The sequence below is a fragment of the Trachymyrmex cornetzi genome, unplaced genomic scaffold (genome assembly GCF_001594075.2).
Source record: "Trachymyrmex cornetzi isolate Tcor2-1 unplaced genomic scaffold, Tcor1.1 scaffold385, whole genome shotgun sequence".
Taxonomy (NCBI): domain Eukaryota; kingdom Metazoa; phylum Arthropoda; class Insecta; order Hymenoptera; family Formicidae; genus Trachymyrmex; species Trachymyrmex cornetzi.
The window spans coordinates 653,075-676,555 of NW_017298586.1; the positions used below are offsets into that span (position 1 = coordinate 653,075).

General features: G+C 36.2%; 2 protein-coding genes across 2 annotated transcripts in view; one reads left to right on the plus strand and one right to left on the minus strand.

The window, feature by feature from the left end:
• nudC (nuclear distribution C, dynein complex regulator) overlaps nucleotides 1-23,481 on the minus strand; it is a 93,972-nt gene that overhangs the window by 47,296 nt on the left and 23,195 nt on the right. The gene's annotated exons all lie outside the window — the stretch shown is intronic.
• The window catches only part of LOC108763827 (uncharacterized), a 64,298-nt gene that overhangs the window by 19,780 nt on the left and 21,037 nt on the right, over nucleotides 1-23,481 (plus strand). The window lies entirely within an intron of this gene.

A 23,481-nucleotide genomic window follows, 5' to 3' on the forward strand; every position in this document is an offset into this window, starting at 1 on the left:
TAAAGAAATATTAGAAGAAAAAGAAATAGTTGAAAAACCGATATTGATTGCAAGCAGATAAAATTAAAGCTACAATATTTAATAATTAATTCAGTAATAAGCAAGTTGGCTAAAAGGCACATTAATAGGGACAGTTACCCTAGGTAAAACTTCATCGCGACGTGTAAGAAAAACAATTGAGAGATTGAGAGATGGTGATCTTAACGACTTGTGCATGCAATTGTTGATATTCACTTCGCAATATTATATACTCGATATAATAAATAATCATGTGCACGAAAAAGGAGACCAATCATCGTATGTCATCGCTGTTAATCGCACTACGCCACGCGCGCATCCACAACCAGCCGAGTACACGTGAAATAAGGTGCCTTCGGTGCACTTTTTTGCAATCGTCAATAAATCGTCGCCACGGAAGTTGGACCAGGGGCAGGCGCACCTTGGACTGTCGTTTTTGTGCATGCGAAAGTAGGATCGTGCACGCAATGCGACGTCTCGCCGATGCATGCCGTCGCCTAATGTTACAACAAACCGTGTGATTTCGCGCGTTTCCGAGACCGGCGATTTCAATGACACGGCGGTGGCGGCGGCAGCGATAACTCTACGTTGTCATCGGGTTTCCGTGAAAGTGGTACATATAAAATGTTCACGGCCGGAAGGTCAATGTGTCAGACAAACAGCTGGTACTGTCACCATGCAAACATTGAAAACAGAAAGAACCAAACCCTGTTTGATTATCTAAGTTATAATTAGAAAGTGGTTATGTTACGCAATGTTCGGCTGGCGACGGTCCGCACAAAGTCCTGTTTGAACATTATTAAAATGCTAATGAGAATTAGAGATCGATTCGCGTACGCCAAGAACGCGGAAGTGTTTACCAATAATTCAAATACAGAATAAATCCGCGTATGATTTAATTGAAGTTGAATTGGACCTGCTATCATTTGCAATTATACCAGTAAAATAAATGTAACCAACGCGTGACTGGAATTGTGCAAAATTCGATTTATATACAGTGAAAGAAAAGATTAGCTGAATATAGCATAGCATTTTTAATTGACTGCAGCGGCCAATTAAAACTGCTATGCCATATTTTACCATTTAAATTGTTGCAGCAACCAATCTTTTCTTTCAGTGTAGAAAGAAAAACTTTTGCTTTTAAGATGGCTTGAGAACCACTTATACATTTTCGAGATACGATATTTTCTGAATCCGCCTTCTTGATATTTATATTTGCGTGATAAATGCAGATTAACACGGTAAACGCGCACTTGTCCCCCGAGGATTAATTTTACTTTGTATTATCTTTTTATTATCGCATTTGCCAATGAGAATACTATCAAGGTTGACTGTAATTGCCCTACAGACTCACTAATTTAATTCCGTATAATAAAAGCTAAGTATCATAATATACATATATCTCGCAGTTTCTTTCTATCTCGGAGCTAAATAAAACCATAATAAAATCTGGTCGAACAACCAAGTTTATCGTACTTTTTATAAGCGTTCGATTTAATCTTCTTGCTTCGGATGTATAGCACAATACGGGCGGCAAGGTGCAACGCCCTCTGATCTTAATGCTCGCGTGCCTGCTGCTTGTGCCCTTGGAGAATCCTCCTATGGTGCGCGAGCAAAGATGGATTCGCGGGAAAACGATATGAGCAAAATGATACCAGGCATCATGCACGCATCGTTCCGTCGCGACTCCGTGCCCCCTGCGTATGCGTATAATCACGTTTAGCCTTCGTCATGCGCGATGATGTAGCGTCGCACGCAGTTGTGCATTAAAATCCGACGCCGACGGTGCATTCCAAAAGTACGCACAAAGACGGACATGCTATATGAATAGCATGAGAGAGGAATAATGTAATGACGAAAACCGCGCGAGGTTTGTTGTATGTTGCCGCCGCTTTCACTATTTCTTAGATGAAAATTCAAAAAAATGTTTGCGCCACGTAACGAGCTAATAAACCAATGCATGTTTACATAAGATCGTTGTTATCAATCTCCTTTTTTCTTTTATACTTGCGGATTATTACAGGGGCAGCAATGAAGTGACATTATGTAAATATTATTCTACCCGTGAATGAAATCACGTGCCAGGCGTTACAATATTGAATTGCAAAACAAAGTTCGCGGTAGAGAGAAACTCCTGGAGAAAATAGATAGCTTTTCCCGCATTTGCTCAAGCGATCAGTAAAATATGTAAAATATGTAAAAATATCGAGTAGAGAAATGATCAAGATATACATAAGTCAACATTTATAATGCACATTCAATAAAACCTAATTCGTTAAATTCATTAAAAACGAATAGATTTAATTTATTTGTAGTTGTTGGAAAAAGAAACGTGAATATAAATTAAAAAATAGATAGGTATATAACAGATGCAACATCTTGTAATATAATTCGCGCGTTTACTTTCTTTTTGCACGTTTATGTATTACGTGGATGCTTTCACGGTCACAAAATACGTGAGAGAATGTTGCGAATCTGATATTACGTTCACGCCAGTGTTAAAAATACTTCACCATACACTGAAGAGTGTGTTGATCGACAAATAGTATGAATAATTTCGTTGCCATATATGTAAAATTCTAACAGAATAATTTATAAGATGTTTGATCAAAAAAATTCGAACCACTTAATTTTTCGCCAACACGTAACTGTCATTTTTCGTTAATTATTGTAATTATGTACTTTATACATATATACATATACAATGAATATAAAAAGTATTTGTTACAGGGGAAATATCGTTTCAAAAACCTATATTTTTATAAAATACATATTAATTACTCTTATTTGTAACATTCTGTTCTAATATATATGAGATTCGCAAAATAATCGTGTTCATTATTTTAGAATCTAAACAAGAAGCTAAATTTCTCGACTGTATAAATACTTTTTGTGCGTCTAGATTATATAATTTTTTTATTTTTGCTTACTAATTGTAACACAACATATTTTAATTATTACTCCTTTTTAGGTAAAATAATTTTTAAAAATATACAATCTATTTTACTCTTCGTTAATAAATTGTTAATTAATACTTACTTTTAAAAATAAGGTTTTTAAAAATTATATCTCCCCTATAATAATACTTGTTGCACCTGCTGTATGTTAAGCAGCAATTAGATACGGAAAAATGGACGTGGCACATGGAATAAACATATCATTTCGTCTCGCTAAATGCCTCGCTATAAAATATTATCCCATAATAATTTATTACAGGAGGAAAATATAATAAACTACATAGAAAGACCTATAATCTTATATATTATAGCATTTTGTACGGGCGATAATGATTACATGATCGTTTTAATGTGCAAATATCTCTGCTACGTATAAATCTCGAGATCGTAATCGGCGTATCTTACCATGTAAAACGCTTAAAATCAAAGAGTCGCGGTAGTTCCTATAAATCTGAAATAAAAGGCGCGGCTTCTCAACACGCATGTTTTCGATGCTTGCGCTGCTCCCTATTTTTGCATTGCCATAAAATTTCTTTTTTGCCCGCGAGTTACTTAATGCCTGTGTCTTAAAAAGATATAATACACCGCAACCTTGCTGCCGCTTATTATACTTCCTTATGCCACAAAAGCCTGGCTAGCCTGGATCAGTATAAATATTCCTCGTAATAAAATCTCGCATGTTTGTACTTCATTCTACGAGGTTCCGTATTTGAAAACTTCCTGATATAAAGCTTATTATACCATAGGCATAAATTATAATGCTCCACAGTCTTGTTAGTATTTTTCATTGCCACATTTATATTCAGCATTTTCATTGTCATAGGTATTTATATAGGTACTATTGCTAAATCTACATCACTGACAATAATTTTGCGAAATGGGTAATTTAGTTAGGTTCTTATATTTTTTGATGATTTAAAAAAAAAGAGGATTTAGCTCATTGTATAGGGACTTTTTTCTAATTAAAATGATTAATTTTTATTTAAAATCTTTTATCGTATTATATGAGTATATAAAATTATGTTAAATTCAATTATTCCATGAATAAATGAATCATTTATTTATATCTAAGCAGAGAAAATAAGATTTATGACTTATATGATAATTGTATGTCCAATATAACGATATCATTCGATAATAGAAATATGGGATAATATGTATGCATTCTGCCAGGTTTCAATCTTGAACTACTGACGTGTACCTCAACGGTTATGACAGTATTTGATAAATTAATGCGGGTTAACCGCATATAGATAAAGTATGACCTTTTCCTTTAAAGAAGGATACATTTAAGGACAAAGTTACCTTTCACAAACTGTCGTGCAGGCGTTTTTAACGCATCGAAGCGTTATTAACGGCTTCTGTCATCAGCTCCTTTCGCGATGATGCCCTTATGAGAAGACGACGGTGATTTGTGACCCCCCCGTGTAAGGGCGATGGTCACTTTACTGTCGTTTCAAACTGGTATTACCGATAAAATCGTGCGCGACGGTCCGCCTTCGCTGGATAATACAGTAATACATAATTATAACAAAGTTCCGGGTTCTGTGGACACAGTCGATGACTAATCACATAATTTATATATATCGTGACGGTAAACCGCCTTCGGCAAGAGTAAAACGAGTGCCGCGGAAGCAGTAGTCGCGAGTACCGCAACCGGTCATCATATAATTAATGGATATGCAACTGGGGATTCCACCACGGACAAAAACTTATGTCGTTGCGGGAAACGCGCCTCGTGCAAGATTAATCGGTTATGCACTGACGCGATTATCCGTTACGCCTCGGCTCATCCGTAATCCGATCTATTAAACCCCCTTATTTCTTAATCATTTCATCGGTTTAATGGATCTCCGCACCAAGTACTCGCGATGAATCACGTTAACCGTTCGCGGTGACGCTGCTGATCTCGCCGTGTAGCTCTCGTCTTGCTTTATCTCTCATCGCGATTTTTCGCGCGTAATTGGATTTACGTCGGATAAACGTTCGGAGACACGATTCTTTTGTCTGCCATTTGCGGCGCGACCATGATCGCCGGCGCACACCCCCTTGGCAATATTTTACCCTTTCTGCTCGCAGACACGGAGGAAGCACGAAAAACCTGTTCGCGCACGGCCTTGCGATGTCTTGCATACGGCGAATTATTACTGAATACCGACCAGGGATAAAAGAATCTTAAAGCGCAGGGTGGTGCGATTGAAGGAAAAGAGGCGCGTATACACGCGTGTGGTTTATCGTTAAGCAGACAGGTTTGCCCGGGTACAGAGCCGTATATATATATATATATAAACGTATCAAACATATAAATTCTTGTAGCCATCTCTCTTTCTCTCGTTTTCGATATAGGAAGGGGGTAAGCTGAAGTGAAACAAAGAGGAGAGGTAGAGAAATACGATTCCATCATATATATCCAGCATCCAGTCGGTCTGTAGACAATCGTACACACCCGCGTTGTCGCAATTAGACATTTTTGTAGCCGCGCAGACAGCGGGAGACGGTAAGATACAGACGGAACGATGAGGCAGAAGACGAAGAAGAATGGAGAAGCAGCAGCTTCGGAATCTGTGAATAGGGGTTCATGGCTACACGAGCGTGTATCGACGAGTAATTCGAATCACGTCCTTGTCGCGAATTGTGCCGAAGTTATGTTCACTGTTCGCGGTAAATAAGAAAACACGAGTATAAGAAAGCAACGTAAATACGTTGATTTAATGACATCAAACTAAGAAGCTAATAACTCAGAACTTAACAAATTAGTATGTCCGGTTTCGTCATCTTTGTATCAACAAGATGATATCGGATTTTCAAAGAGCGCCGCTACGAATTCATTCAACAGAGCAGAAAAACGTTCTAACCATAGACAAAAAGAGGAAAGGAGGAAGGATAAGGATTTCTACACATGGTGTGATGTGGTAAAATACTTGGCGCGCTCGTTCACCTTGCGACGACGAATAAATAGCAGCCGTTTCTTCGCGATATGCGACAACTCGTGTTTTAGGGCCACAAGTGTTAGCAACATGAAGAATGGCGAATCGTTTTATACATGGATACTCTCTCGAGAACCTGGTTGTGGACTTCTTTTTCTTGTGTGTGCAGCCCGCGCGGGGGTCAAGGAACTTACAAAAACGAATTTCAAGGAAATGCTAACCAAATGGTACGCTCGGAGGGCAATGGCTCTGCGAACTTTGTCATCTTTCTCACATAATTGAATTTTTTCGGCGGCTTCGCTATTGTGCTGAACTTTTTCTGACTCGACTGGGACCCGACTGGACAGACCAGAAGTTCTTTTTTCTTTTATAACGATTGTATTATAAGTATAGAAATCCTGATTGCCTTATGGAGCGTACAATAGTCAATGATGTGGCAAATTCTAAATAAGAATTTACTTTGTGACTTTCAGAATGAGCCGATAGTAAAAAGATAGTTAAATCGGGATGTATACCGCGATCCACGTGTATAACGTCATGATGAATATTTAATATCAACCCACGAGCGATCGAACGGTTAAACTCTATTCGGACGCGTGCAAACTGTGTAAACGAAATTCTGAGGATGAGTTTTTCACGATCTTATCGGCTAAAATAGCTTTTGTACCGTAAAAAAGTGACATTAGAATACCAGAATGTTATATAAATTTTTGCGTTATACATATAATACGTCACGTGTAAGATTGTGAAATAATTTGTGAAGATCAGAATGATTTATTTATCCAGATTGTGATTGGAAAAAGAAAAACACGAAAGAGAACGATTTTGCAGGATTTAAAAACTTAGCTAGACAAGGTCTAAAAATAATTTTGTTGGATCATCAAAATAATTATATAATAATTATGTAATTAATTGGAGATTAATTACATAATTATGACTCAAGTCAATGCTATAAAAAATTTTGATATTTTATCAATCAGCTTGTGCATCCTACATAATTATAATAGTTGAACAAAATTATTTTTTGTATCTATAAGCTAAATGTTGTAGATACTTTAGCAAAAGTACTAAATTATAAATATTAATCGGGCTCTCAAAACTAAAAAATACAATAAAATATATGGACAATAAGAGCATATACACAGCTCGGATATTGGTGCGCAAATTTTTATATAATTAACAAATAATGTCTACATAGGATATAAATGTACAATAATTATCTATATCATATTATTCGTACGTTTCGGTTTTTTTCAAACCATTATCAGCGAATCCACAAATACCATAATCTTGTGACACTGTTGTGACAATACAATAATCTTGTGACAATGTTGAAATTCAAATCTATGTAAGACTGAGGATGAGTATTTCCCTACTTTCTGGTTGGGAATAGCCGTAAGTCTCTTTGTTAAAAAGCCAGGTGACTGACTAGAGAACAAATTATGCGAAATTAATTATATTGTTATGTTAATTATATTGTTATGTTTTCAATGTAATGTATGTCTCACCCTCATTTTCCATAGATTATAATTCGTTATTCCAAATGTAGGAAGTTAAGTACAAAGGAACGATAACAAGAAATATAAGACTTAGTTTTTACATTATACTATATAAAATTATAACATATGTTATCCCAATGGGAGTCAGATATAAAAATCTTGGGCATAGAAAGAAAATTGAATAATGCCCAATTTCTTCACTTCCAGATAAGTTGCGGATAACCTCATCCAGAAGATATCTCTATTGTATTCTGGGAGGTATCTCTTGGATAAAGTTATCTAGAAGTGAAAAAATTGGGCATAAGAGACTCATATCGGAAATGCTAAACATTCAATTGCAACAAAACAGCTTGAATTTACAATCAGATACAGAATTTTTGCACCATTCGTATGTGAGTATTTTAGAAAGATTTAAATAGTGACTTTATGTATTCGTTTTTAGCTGATTTTATTTTTTTTTTTTTAAGATTGACATGAGATTAGTTAGACTCATCATAACGTATTATTCTCTATGGATGTGGCTCGCAGAATAGAATTTGACGGTCACTAGTTGTCTGACTCCCGTTGGGATAACGTATGTTATAATTATATATATATAGTATAATGTAAAAACTAAGTCTTATATTTTTTGTTCGTTCCTTTGTACAACTTGACTTCCTACATTTGGAATAACGAATTGTAATCTGTGGAGAATGAGGGTGAGTCATACAATACATTGAAAATATAATGACAATATAATTAATTTTGCATAATTTGTTCTCTAGTCAGTCACTTGACTTTTTAACGAAGAGACTTACGGCTATTCCCAACCAGAAAGTAGGGAAAAGCTCATCCTCAGTCTTACATAGATTTGAATTTCAACATTGTCACAAGATTATTGTCAAGACATCTACGATGGTATTTGTGAATTCGTTGATGATGGTTTGAAGAAAACCGAAATGTACGAATAATATAATACAGATAATTGTTGTACATTTATACCCAATGGTAGACATTATTTGTTAATTATATAGAAATTTGCGCACCAATATCCACGCTGTGTATATGCTCTTATTGTCCATATATTTTATTGTATTTTTTAGCAAAAGTATCTCTTTCTTTCAGTATACATAATCCACATTCAGCATAAACTTAAAATATGATCAAGCAAAATGTCTTAAAATACTAAATAAGTAGAAGAATCTTAGACACAATACTTTGATTAATGTAAGTAAAACAGTGTAACAAAAATAAAGAAACGATACCTCCTACATTTTACCAAATTCGCAAAAGATACCAAATTATTTTCAATCCAAGCGTTTTTGGCTTGGCCATTTATGATGATGTTATTTCATCAGTGTTTCATAACGAAATTTTGTAATCCTCATTAAAGACATTTCGCGTAAACGAGCCAAGGCGAGTGAAACAGAAGGTCCATATGGGTAATTTGTTTCATGGATTAAGGAAACATTCAGTCATCTAAAGTCTTGAGTACACACCGTTATTTGACCGTTACTCGAGACAGTCGCGAAGCTGGCGGGAAGCAAATGCGTAGGCGTCGATATTTCGCGGCGACACAACATCGAAATGACTTGCGTGGAATTCGTAGCACGTCATGAATTCCGGTTAAACGCAGGAGGCGATACTGACATGGAGAAAAGGGAGAAGAAGGATTGCATCGTTGGAGGCTTTCTTTCTCTGTCGGAGAATGTAATCGCCCACACATTTTGCATAATTCCATCTTCATTTCGACAAAGTTGAATTGACGGCTTGCATTTCCAAGCGCCATTGCACTTGTACAATCTCGTGCTAAAGTTTCGAATAATCGGAATTCGGGAGACTTCGTGACTGGCGTCGTACGGAGCACGGAAGGTCCAGACGAGTCGCAAACGAATTGCGAAATCGCAGCCAATTAGAGATCGGCCGTGTAACCGATCGCGCGCCTCGTCCCATTTTGCTACTCGTGTTACGTTATGAGAATACGTGTGTATGCGCACCGCGTGTGCTCGCAAGTGCCAGCGGATTCTTTTCTCCTTTTTTTACTTCTTCTTTGAATTAAGAGTTATCGTGGTAAAACCAACTGCAACGATTCGGCAAAGGAAAAACGTGCTCTATCTTACTCCTTTATTTTTTCGGAGTACACACGCTCATTTGCTACAAACGACACAACTCGAACGAGAAAATTTTCTAGAAAATGAATTTCAATGTTTTGAATCATTAATAATTTTGGAATATTTTAATTTTGAAATGCAATTTTGGTATAACAATTGATTGTAGAGGAATAAAAGTATATTTTTTTAAGGTATATTCTTTCTTTCCCTTTTTCTCTTCAAGTTTTTATTTTTTCTCTGTAAACAACTAACAAATGACAATTTTTGAATTATATCGTTATAATAAATGAGCGATATGCGAAATATATTGCTATAAGCACATATACATACTGTTAGAAATATTCTTAAATTTCATTAACTTTTAATGTACATTGGTGAATGAAGTTTAATTTCTCTGTAACTGAAAAAACTATTAATGCACATGTTAATGAGATTTAAGTTTACAGTAACTGAAAAATTAAGTGTAATGAAATTTAATATACTTTTCATTTACGGATATAAATGACATTTAATTAATCGTAATTGAAATAACTATTAATATACATAATATTAATGAAATTTAATATACTTTTACATTTACGAATATTAATAATATTTTAATTAAGTCTAATACTATCAACGCTTAACGTTTAATACGTTTATGTTTCTTACATGTCATTAACGTAAATTACTTTTCAGTTACAGATCTCGTACTTTTCATTAACGTGTAAATTAATTTCTATAATAATGTGTTCATTAATTTCAATACACACGTTCATCACATTTAAGACTACTGTAATTTAGTTTTTATTTTATCATTCATTACATTTAATTTCGTGCATAACCACATGCTTCCTTTACATGTTAATTAAAATTCGTTAAGAAATTTCTAACAGTGTATGCATACACACGCGAGCTGAAAGAAAATCGTGGCTCTTGATTTCGCTGTAAAAACTGTGATGATTCACGTGAGAAGTCACGTTTTTATAAAATGAGTGGTGTTATGTGGCGCGGAATCCAACAAATGAGACAATGTTACGGAGTGTCAAAGTGATTTATGTACGTGTACGATACGGTCTCTTAATTTTCGATATACGACAACCGCGAAATCTGCGAGGCATGAAATTATAAGTGAAAATTGACATTATACAAAAAAATGTTTAATTTTCTCAGTGAAAATGTCAAATTACGTAAATAATATTAGAGGTACAATGATTATTTAATCATAAAACTAAATGCTTAAACAAAAATCTGCTTGCAAAAAGAAAGCTTGTAATTATAAGATTAAAATATTTTTATAACGTAAAACACAAAATTTAAAAATATTTTAAAACGAATTAGGAGATAAATACAGAGAATAAAGAATATATATTGGACGTCACGATTTATTAAAATGTTTCGTAATGACTTTTGCAATCGTAAATGTAATGTAAAGTTAATGTAATGTTCGTAATAATACATTTGCGCGCGTGTGTTCCAAAGGAATGCTAGAACTAACGATTGATGAAGAGTGAAAATGACAACACTACGAGATCGCGTGAGTAGTCGACAGTAGGTCGTGTGAACGAAGTCTTGCAAATTCCCATATGAACTTATACAGAAGAAAAGTGGTATTTGACCGCGTGTTATGCATAAATTACAATTTGCATCTTCTTTTCTGAGAAAATGCTGTAATCACGTAAGATGACATAATGACTCAAAACGGGTGGTATGTTCATATCCAAGTATAGACAGTTTCCGACATTAAATTCATTTTAAAGTGCAGTAAAATCAGACAGAAATATGATTATACAACTGAAAAGTATAAATAGACTTAAAATCAAGCGTATTAGGTAGAAATATCAAATATTAAATAATCGCTTTCATTTCTCACAATAATAGTGATTATCATAAAAGTTTCAATCTTAGGCTCTGGCTAATAAAAATCTCAGAATAAAGATATGTTGTATTTTTTTCCAAAAAAATACACATTACGTCAAAATCTTACTTTCCGCATACCTTTCTCTATGCGTAGAACTGTAATTTAAAGTATCTTTAGCAACATTTGTTTTATTAAAAGCCTCAAAACAGGATTTTATTCGCATGTAAAACAGAATTTTATAAAGTATATAAATATTATATTTTGTCTGCTGCCTTATTGTATCCTATCTAACCGTAAACTTGAAGAGCTGCATTTTGAAGTGGACATTCCTGCATACCTAGTAGTCATCGGAAATCCCCGAAATTCCCGTGAACAAAATAGAACGTCTCATATGCTCGCCGTCAGTTGTTAACAGGATCCGACCTAACGCCGTATCGAGTGTTATAAAATTTACAACCCGGAACCAGATAGATCGGCTCTCGGATAGAATTGGTTTAGTCTCTGTCACAATTAACCTTGACTATAGATCATTGACTTTGCGGCGGCAGGTACTTGAGAAATTACACATACAATCACATTTACTATAATATAAGTATTTCATTAATAACGTGCGAAATACCAGACCTATGATGCAAGAGTATTTGCGGAAATCTTTAATGAAATCTTTAACCTATCTTACTTAAGTACCAACGGAGATAACCTTTGAAATAACAGTACATCGACTGCAAATGTATATTTCACTCCGCACGAGCCTTAATGATATTTCACGTATAAACACACCTATAAGTAGGTATCCATTATGAGATATTAAACTCCCATCTAAGTTATCTCTTGCGATCTTGTAATCAGTATAATCGCACATCTGTGCTTTTTCGGGCGATTATCGCATCAATGTTTCAAGGTCTAACTGATGATCCATCCTCAGCGTTAATTCAGATACAATCTTAAATGCGATCGCCGCAGATAGCTGAAAAACATCCGAGACTTACGAGGTTTACTGTCATTTTGAAGACCGAAATGGGTTTTTTCCAATGTTTGTCACTTACTTGGAAACACGCACTCTCGAACAGACGAACTCATTAATCATCGGCTTGTGAAGGTTCAAGGAAGCTGAGAGAGCGTTTACGCCTAGTAGTATCCGTCAACCGCGAGACGACATATCGCGCGAGCAGGTCCTGCAAAACTTAATTACATCGCGCTTCGATAGCGTTACACAAATCGCTACGCCTCGGCATAATTATAATTCGCTACCGAAGGTCGGACGACTAAATTGCTGCTATGGCAATTGTAATTTATAAAGACAGCGCCGTGTCGAACTTACAAGATATAGAATATAGGTCGTAACTTGGGCGTTACTTACAGTAACGCGCGATGCATCGTACTGTTAATTATATATCTGTATATTTATCGTAATCGACCATTAAAAACCGGCTTTACAACCGTATCGAATTACATTTCAATATAGTGTGGAGGTAAGCAGTAGTGAACAATTGTACGTCACGCAGGGATAAGATACAATGTTGGAAATTTAAAAGATCACAAAGAACTCAATAACCTAAGATTAAAGGTGAAATTACGTAATAAATATGAGAAAATATTGTATTTGAAGATATGCAGCTCCTTCCACTTGATTTACTCGATGGTATACACCCTATACCAATGTTTTTCAATCCTTTTCAATTCGCGGCATATTAAATAACGAGTCAAATTTGAGTACATTCTTAGGTGTATATTGAGCATAGATTACAACTTAGTATAGATCTTTTGTTTAAATATACTGCCAATAGACGTTCAGAAATAAAATAGTAGTTTTAAAGTTTTTTTTATCCTATTATATATTGAAAGAAACATTTTATTATAGTAATGATATCACTTTAATTAAAAAAAAAAAAAAAAAATGAGAGAAAACATAATATAATTTCAGTAATTTTTATCATCTTTGCAATATTTTCGTACATTACTCGCTTTTTACTTATACGAAAAAAATGGCTTTGCTTGAAATGTTTAAAAATTTAATTAGAAACAGATTTAAAAATAGTATTGCTCAGATCATTAAAATAGCTATATATGTCGTTTAAACTGATTACTATAGAATGCTAAAATTTTTTTGCAGCATTGTCATCAATGTTTAAACATTCTACTAATTATTTTGATGGTCCATGGATTATTTTATGGTCCAACAAAATTATTTTTATATCTGTATCTAGCTAAATTTTTAGGTATTTTAGCAAAACTCTTCTTTCCGTATATTTCTACATTTTTTCCGTTCCTTTTTACATTCTTTAAAACTTTCGCGGGACATTTGAATACCTTTTGTGGCACATTGATTGAAAAACCGTTCTCATTAAAATCGAAAAATAGATTTGCATAAATTTATTCGTCAGTTATGTCATCTTATCAATATAATTGAGGCGGTTTCACATTTCTGTTTCTCGCTTATCGCATTTCGTTTTCTTCTTCAGCGAGTTTCTCGTTCTGGTCTCCGAATAATAAACGTCGATATCGTCGATCGCTATCGACTACCGGAGTATACGGTCTATTACGCAATGACTTCCTCAACAGCACGTGAAGAATTAACGCCGACGTTAAGTCACGTGCATGCACGCATAAAGATGACGCGCCTTCTTACGAAGGCGCGCCTCTCCTTCCAATGGCCACTTTCTTTTCGACTTACCTAAGCACACAAATCGTCCACGTGGTCTGCGACACGTAGGAAGACAGCGGAGATTTCCTCGCTGCAGAATTACACAATTCCGCGTCCTTCCTTTCCGATTTAACGAGCGACAAACGATAAGATACGCGCACTTACGAGAGGACGAGTATAGCGCAAAAAGATAGTGCGATGGAAATGAGAGTACAAGCAAGACTAATTACGTGATACGAGCTCAGAAGAAAGTACGAACGTTGTAAAACTGTGATGTAATTACATAATGCAGGATGCTGTGACGTCTTTATGTAGCTATGAATTTATTTAGCAGTGACTTAATCAAGCATTGTAAACGCCGGAATATACTTATGTCGGAACTTTCTTAGACTCGCAAATAAATTCAAGGATCTCTCGCGTAACATTTAAAACGTGTAATTTTTCAGTGAAATAATGAGCACAGCACGAATGAATGACTTCTTCGAATCGCGATATCTGTTCATTCCGATGGATTTTCCTCTTCGATTAAATACGAGAATGGCAAATATCCGTGTACAACAGTTAAAACGTGCATATTCTCTATGGTGTAGGTATAGAAGCGATGTAGAAAATTCGACTATAAATTCAAGCGAGATATCGGCTCGAGTACTCGTGAAACTATTAAACGAGGGAACGCCGACATATATTGGCGTTGGAAAAATAGTTAAGCGGATTCTGATTCATGGCCCAGATGTGGATACCATGTGTATACGCGACGCATTCGAGGATGTCGGATTTTGCGTGCCGATCAAATAGCACGAGAAATTGTGACGGTTCGTGCCGATACTTCGAACTGTCTGAATCGGATATTCATGCAAAATTGAACTGATTAGTTTAGACAGCTATCACCAGCATTACATATTGAGAACGAGCATTTACTTGATATCGATAAATATGTCAATATCAATAATTAATAGAAAAGAATACGATAGTTAAGAGTATGGAGATTATAAATTGTCTACGGCGAATCTACGCAGCAGTGAAGTATTATCGCGAGTACGAAATCACCGCACATTTTCTCTACGGCATATAAATAATCAGGAATGTTTCCTGCTTCTTCGAGTGTGCCTACGCATACGGCATAATCAATCAATAACGTAGCCGAAACGTGTATTTTCCTTATCGAAATCACAATCAATTAATCTAACGCAATATCAATCAAAAGTGTTCGCTATGCTGTATAGTATAATTATGATAGTACGGGGCTTTAATGAAAAGTCTCGCCTCTACAGTTTAATCAAGTTAAGCTATTTGTCTATATTCTCCCTTTACCATTTCTAATCATTTGTCGACACTGCACCGATGATATCCATCATGTATGTATTTGGAAATATTTATTCGCATCTAAAGTGCCTGCTTCGCGCACGTTAAAGATCAAACACACGAGAATAAAATACACAAGTCAGTGATAGAACTTCAATTCCGCAAATACAGCAGGAGGTTTGCACACGCAGATACCAATTACCACGGGGCTCTGTTAATTGGTTGTTACGTATGTTTACTTTCGGGAAAGTCTCCTCGCTTTAGATACTGATACATTTCCTGCACGTCGCGATAATTTTCTTTATTGCATCTCCACGTGACTAGTAGAAGTTGACAAAATTATTTTTAGATCTGTATCTAGCTAAATTTTTAATTACATTATCAAAACTGTTTTTTTTTTTTGTAATATCGATATTTCCAAATATATGTAATCAATCACTCGAATTCAATGTACAAAAATGTTCATGATTGATTTCCAACCACTCGAGTTCAACGTACGAAAACGTTTACGATGAATTTCAATGAGGAACCAGCAGCAAATAATATATCGTATCATGTGTCTCGCGTTCACGTGCACGGATTTACCGTTCTGCGTCGATGAGATAAATGGATCGTGATCGAATCAGGAGCAACGTGGCAATAATGCGCGCGAGAGTGAGAGAGCCGTGTCCGGGTTCGTGCGCAGAGACGGGGCCTGCTTCTCTCACATGGAACACCACTCACGAGCCTCTGTGAAGTTGATAAAGAGTTCTACATTCCGCATTTGTAAGAATGTTTGACCGCGCTCACTTCGGCCTGTTAATCGCAAGCCGTTAATTGAAAAACTCGATTTTGGCTTTTTTGGACATGGATCTATTAGAGACCCACTTATTCGATTCCTATATAGGCATGACCAAATACAGACACGCGCGGGTACATTCCGAAATTAAATACCTTATGGGATAAAATGTTTAACGCTTTTAATTTTAGTATAGTTTACTACGAAGATATACTTATATATACTTATATTCTCGATTCTGCTGACACCATCGTGACACGGTATGCTAATCAGGAAGTCGAGTCGGGATTCTTGCACGATATGTGACATAAGATCAGCCCGTAATCTAGTATTAAAGCTTGTTTAGAATAAATGATATGATAACGGAACTCCAGTAACATTGTATAAAAATATTTTGTATCCAATGCTACGCATTCACTAAATAATAAGCCGCGTTACACATCGTCATAAAAATTTTTTACAAATATTTCAATAGATTCGATTATAATAACTATTCTCGCAAATAAATTGAATCGTTTACACTCTATAGTTCATTTCAAATTAAAGGTCATTGATTTTTTTTCTTTGTTCCTCGCGCTAGATAACCGAAGGCGGCATCTAAATGTCGCGGAGATTTCACACTTTACGAACGATTCAAGCGGCGTTAGCTTGAACCCGCCCATGATTGTTTCGTCATCTACTGTCTTTGGCACGACTATAGGGGAAAGTTTGGTATCGCATGCTTAATGGAGGTACGGTGGCGTGAATTCTTTGCGCAGCATACAGTCACGCGTCGTGTTACATGCATCATCATGCTGTCTGGTCCGTCGGCAAAAATGTAATTAGGGATGGCAATTAGCGGTTACGGCAGTTTAGCAATTGCACAGACGAGTTTACGGAGACACATGATTACGGTCAGTAATGTTAACTAGATCGTATTTCTTCGTCTCGTTATACTACGTCAACTTGATATTAACAAGATACTTTATAGCCTTTGGCTGTATGTTTACGAAGTCAATCATTCTGTGCTAAATCATCATAACTATGCGATTGTTAACACTATCTTCTCACAATTATGAGAATAATTTACACGGAAAGAACGATTTTACTAAAGTATCTAAAAATTTAGCTAGACATAGACCTAAAAATAATTTTATTCACTAAAAAAAATTCTGGTTATCGCTACCAGAATTCTAATAGATTCAATCAGAAAATTCTAATTTATCTATTTTTTATTATAATTCCAATTAATACAATTAGATTCTCTTTTTCCGGTGCTAGACCATCATAAATAATTTTCTAAGAAATCGTAAGTATTACTGCAAAAAGTTATGATATTCTAGTAACCAGTTTGAGCAAATTATTTTATGTAATTATTTTATATAATTATTTTGATGGTCCAATAAAATTATTTTCAGATTTGAATCTAGCTAAAATTGTACATACTTTCGTTTTTTCTGTATACTTATGCGAATGACGCTCTCACAGACAATCAAATAATATTCGATGATCGATGGTTGGATATTCATGCGCATCATTGTCACGTGCACTTTATCACGTAACTCCATCGAGTGAGTAAATAGAATCTACATAATCTGCATAAGCCATAAAGTTTACCATCGAATTTATTGAGGAATCAAGTTGACAGACGTGAACAAATATCAGTGTGTGGGGTCAAGATAGAACGTTTGTAACGTTTGTCGGTCAAGTTAGGATATAAAGACATTTTTAAGCTTTCTTAAAGTTAACCACTACTTCGTAGTCATACTTAAGAAAATCTTTGCCGAGCCCATTCTGGAAAATCCTAGGAGGTATGTTCATCGTTATAAGAGAGGCGCGCGTACATGCATTAAGCATCATAGTATCCAACGATCGACTTGCGTGGACTCTTGAGCAAGTCGAGAAGAGGCACGGGAGGTGGTACACAGCAGGGACAGGTAGACGGGCGCGCAATTAATTTCCCGAAGCGAAGGTTTGCATATCGGTTCAGAGTGGGCGAACGACGAAATACGCTACGCGAGAAGAGAAAAGACGTAGGCAAAACGAAGACGGCGAATGGGTGGTGCGGTGAAACGTAGAGAAGGAAGAGCGAGGCAAAACCAATCCCTTTTAACCTTGCTCGCGATCGAAAAAGATCGATATACCATTGAAGGTACGTGTTTTTACCGCGTGCGCGTGGGACCACATATTCCTCCTGGTAGCAGTGCGCAACGTGGATCAGGAAGCTGTCGAAAGCGCGACCTTGCCCCACCGGAAGCAGTTGATAGATTGGTGAGACAAAACCGAGTCCGAAATAAAAAAAAATCCTAGGGGCGTGTACCGACTAACGAGATTTTTATTGTTCCAGAAATAAAAAAATTATGCCATATAGTAAACTACAACATATACGGAAAGGACAATTTTGCTCTGAAGTATATTTAAAAACTTAAGTAGATATAGATCTGAAAGTAATTTTGTTGAACCACCAAAGAGTAATTATGAAAACTCAAGTACGATGAGTAATGTGCTGCAAAAACTTTGACATTCTAGCAGCCAGCATACTACATAAATTTAATAATTTAGCAAAATTATTTTCAGATTTATGTTTAGCTAAATTATTTTAGATAGTTCAACAAAACTGTTCTTTCTCTAAGAAGTAAAATATTCTTTTTAAGATACTTTTAATATTTTATAGCTAATAAAAAAAAAAGAAAAAATAAATATCGGTCAAACATGCGATTAGAATTTCTAGAAATAGGATTACCAATAATGTATTTTGAAAATTAACTGCATAGTTTAAGTTATCACGATGTGTTAAGGACGATCAACGTTTTCAGTCAGAGCTATAAATACGGTATACATAATTGCGGAATACGATGGCGTTGATTGCACTGCCAACTCGGGAGGAATAAAAGCGTCGAAGGAGTTTATAAAATGCTTTTTTTCCGAGAAAAAAATTGTGTGATAAAGGGTTAAGAGGAATTCTCTGGCACGCAATCAATCGTGATAGATACGAGCATAAGTCGTTAAATCGCGCGTAGGTGCGCCGTGCGCGTGTAACTCGTAATCACATTTAAATTTCAATCGAGACACAATCGCCATTAATGGAAACCGTACAAATTGCACGTGAGGATGTACCCGTTTTTTTCCGACTACGAGTAACCAACATCTCAGAACTTGTCAGCGACGCGATTAATGTCCGCTTGCGAAATACGGCTAATAACTTTAATCGACTCATAAGCAAAGACTTTGTCCTCTGGTATATACTTAAGAAAATGGGTAGCAAGCAACTGTAGAAATGACTAATTGCATGGCGAGCATAATCGCAAGTGTACAATGTAAATATCTCTGCTTTGCTGCACTTTCTTCCATATACATAGAACCTTTACGCCAATTACAGCTAATTTTTTTTCACACACAAATATCTCTTGTAAAACATTATAATATTGAACTAAAAACGATTAGAAATTATTTACTTTTCGTATATCTTAAAAAATTGGAGTATAAAAGAATTGTCAAAATTTCATTAAAAGTATTCAAAGTGGGTTTGAAGTATCTAAAGGAATCATTACCTACATGTATATAAATCGAAAGATACAAGACTTTACTGACTTTACTTAATTAATGTCTTATCGACATTAATTTCACGCTTAATCTTGCGCGAATGTCCGTAGCGAAGTTTCTCTTTATTGCAAAAAAAGAGCGAAAATTAATTGACGACGTATAAAGGTCGGGCGTGATCTAACAAATTACCGATATGGGATGGAGGCACGCGCCGATCTGTTTAAAGAGCGACTTTTGCGAGATGTCCGTGATGCCAACTCGTGAGAGATCGGGCTATAAAAGCCACGTAACTTTTCGCCTTGAGGCGACCGAGCGACCGGAGGTCGACCGAGAAGGGACGGTGCACTTGACTCCCGACGAGATCGAGATCGTTCCGTGAGATCACGTCCTCGTAGGTTTCTCTCGTGGACCACGAATTGAACGTGGGGAAAGGAGTCGGAGTAGGAAGGAAGCAGTCCAAGAAGGAAGCCGTGGTACATTAGTCCTTGTCTGAAATAGAGCGCTACATATGCCTGCGCGATTCCTGAGTGGAATATTTAATTTGCACGGAAAGAGAGCTGAACGCAGTGATTAGGCCTAATTTGCGAGATATGCATTAAAGCGCGCCTTGTCCTCGCAAACTGGAGATTGCCTGAGTCAGTCAGTCCGAACAAGGTCGAAATACGTCAGGAAGCTTCCCAGAATCGATCGAATCATGGTATTTTTATGCGGATCAACTGGATGCCGATGATGCTACCTTTGATAAGTTGGATTCAAACGATTGCCGCTGATAATCTCGCATTGCATAAAAGATCATCGTTTCGTTGCGGTTAATCTAACTAGGCGATGAGTCGAAAATCATGAATCCTTCATTACCCAAGTGAAATGTCTGAAACACCTCGGTCATATAAACTCATTCACCCTTCAAAAAAATTCTTTTCCCATTCTTTATCCCATTCTCTTTTAATTGTATCGGATTTTTCTCTAATATATGGTTCAAGAAGAGAATATAATGGAATTTTCTATAGAAGAACTTATACTTTTGATTCATTTATCCAGTTTTAAATAGATAAATACGTATTATAAACATAGGCATATGTGCCTCGTATAAAATCTTTTTTGCTTAGAGCAAATGCTAAGAAAAATTCCTCTTTCATAAATAGAATTTTTTTTGTTAAATATATGATACTATTTATACATATTATTCTATTTAATGTAATTCGTTTTACAATTAAAAAAAATTTTTTTTGTATTTATCTTTATCTAAAGAACGTGTAAAGTATCAATTTTTATTTAATTGTAAATAATTAAAGAGAACAATGAAAATTGAGATAATAATGTTGAAGTGTCAGAAACGCCTTACGTGACTAATTATATTAAAAAACTTGCACGCGAGTAATGTAGAGTTAACCGCTATCAGGCATGATTCCAGCCCGCATCGCGTAATTTCTGCCTGTATAGTTTTATATTCAATCGATTAAGCTTTCGAGCATCACTGGCTAATATCTTTTCTAAAAAATTTAGTATTTTACGAGACGAATCATCATTCAATCGCGATGCAAATGTTGCAAAGTTAATTTTATCATAATGGAAGGATTAAAATCACGATTACCGCAACTGCGGCTATATGAGGGAACAATAGCCTCCCACGCGACCGTTGAGTAGGTATTACAAAATTTCTGTAATACTCGGTCAACAGTAGTCACGGTCGGCGTTTTTCATTTTATCCAGTCTGATCGTACAAAAGAAAACGTGCGATTCACACGCCTTGGCATGCCTTCAACGTTGCATAAAATGGAGCGCGGGATTGTTCCAACGACATAGATGTAATACGATGGTGCGGAGATGCCATCACGTCGGATGCGTTTCTTCAAGTGTGCCGCATTCATAAACAGAGAGAACTAAATCGACGAGCGGTTTACTACTCTGCCATCGCTATTTATGCGAATTTGCACTAATCGCGGGAGTAGTTACCTGATTTTTCTTTATGTAAATCAAATCGCCTATTTTTACATTTTTCAACTAAAATCATTATTATTTTTTAATAACTATATCTTTGATCGTTTTCTAATTTTATCCATTAATATTTATTAGTATTTAATAGTATTTATTAGTATCTAAAAACAAAAAAAATGGATATGATTTTAATCAATTTTCTAAAAAAAGGTAAAAACCAAACAAACATAAACGGAATAAGCATGTTAAATAGACTGTGACAATTTTTCTTAAAAAAAAAAAAAAAAACTAATTAATATAACGTTTTTCTATTCTATCTTCGATGAAATTATATATTTAAAGATTCATGAAGAATAATTATAAAAAAGAAAGAAAATATGTAAAATAATATCTCTATACAAAACAATATTTTACAATTCACATTTTCTTGCCGCTAGAGTATAGAAACACTCAAGTGATTATTCCCAAGTTAAGAACGACGACCTGATGACAAGGAAGATACACAATTCTGTTTTCTTCTCATATCAGTATCGCTGTCGTGCGATACACATGGAAAATTATGGGTTCGTGAGTTGCGGCGAAGAGCGATGTACGGACCAACAAAAGATGAGGTCCAGATTACCCGAATTATAAAAATCATAAAAATCAGGTAAAGAACATACGATAAGGTGGAACTTGCTTCCGGTAAGAGTTAATGTTTAATTTAACGATAATGTGAGGCCATTTTATTTTTCACAAATGAAATTTTTCATCAAGAATTTTATATTTCTATAAAAGCGATTGTATCAAAATCGATTAAAATTTTCTCATTACATTTTATAATATCATTAATAAAATCTCGATTGAAACAAGAGATCACTGCGCATATTATCATAATTCACGTTATTCTTATCACCATTCATCATTTAAAGCAATTTGTATACATACTAGAAAAAACAATTGTTATATATTACCAAAGAATAACAAATGCCAACCTATCCACCTACCATATTGAAACCATTCTCGGAAGTCAAGATAAGACGAAGGATACGCACCTTTCCCTGTCTACATACAATAATAAAATTCACGTGTCGAGGCGTGGTTACGTGCGGAATCTGTGAGATAAGAGCGAACCCCTACGTACTTCCTAGATTTCGTTACGTGTCATTAGACGATAATGCGCGGCTTATGGGTCTCACGTCCGCGCTTACCAATTTCCTGTATCCGCGAGACAGGTAAACGGGATTGATCACGATCCGGCCGACGTTCATACGACGTCAACTGGACTTAGGGTACGATGGTGAAGCCTTCTCTCGACCTCCCGTCTGTCCTTGTACCTAGAGCACCCACAGAGAAATGTCCCCCTCGTATGGACAAGGCACGATACATGGGTCCAACCGCCACCACGTACGTGCGTCTGGGAAGGAAGAAAAAAAGATCGATCCTCTCTCGACCGTGGTGGAACTGCCCGTGTGCAGAATCGACGTGCCGCGATGCGAGCGAGCGAGCGAGCGAGCACGAGCGCGCTCGCACGTCCACGAGAGTGGGAGATACGAAGGTATAAAACCGATCTGGTGGACTGGTGCCAGCCAGTCCAAAGGCCAGATGCGGCGGCGGCTCTAGTCGCACGCGTGCGAGAGAGACGATCACGACGTTACTCGGCGTGCGGTACTCTTCTTCATTAACGCGGAACGCGCGTCACACACATATTACATGCGACAGTGACCAGCACACTACCGGTTGTTCCTCCATAGTGATTCCGTGCAAGATTTTTCGCGAAGAGATCGAAAGTAAATTCGCGCTCGCGCACGTCCGAAGGAAAATTAAGTTGACGAGACGACGAGGCATTGTCCTGCTCCGAAAAAAGAGAGGACAGCGAGCTCCGATTTGACTCTGTCTTCTAAATCACATTCCTTAGGATATACGCGCTTCATAACGATCTCTCTCTCTCTCTCTCTCTCTCTCTCTCTCTCTCTCTCTCTCTCTCTCT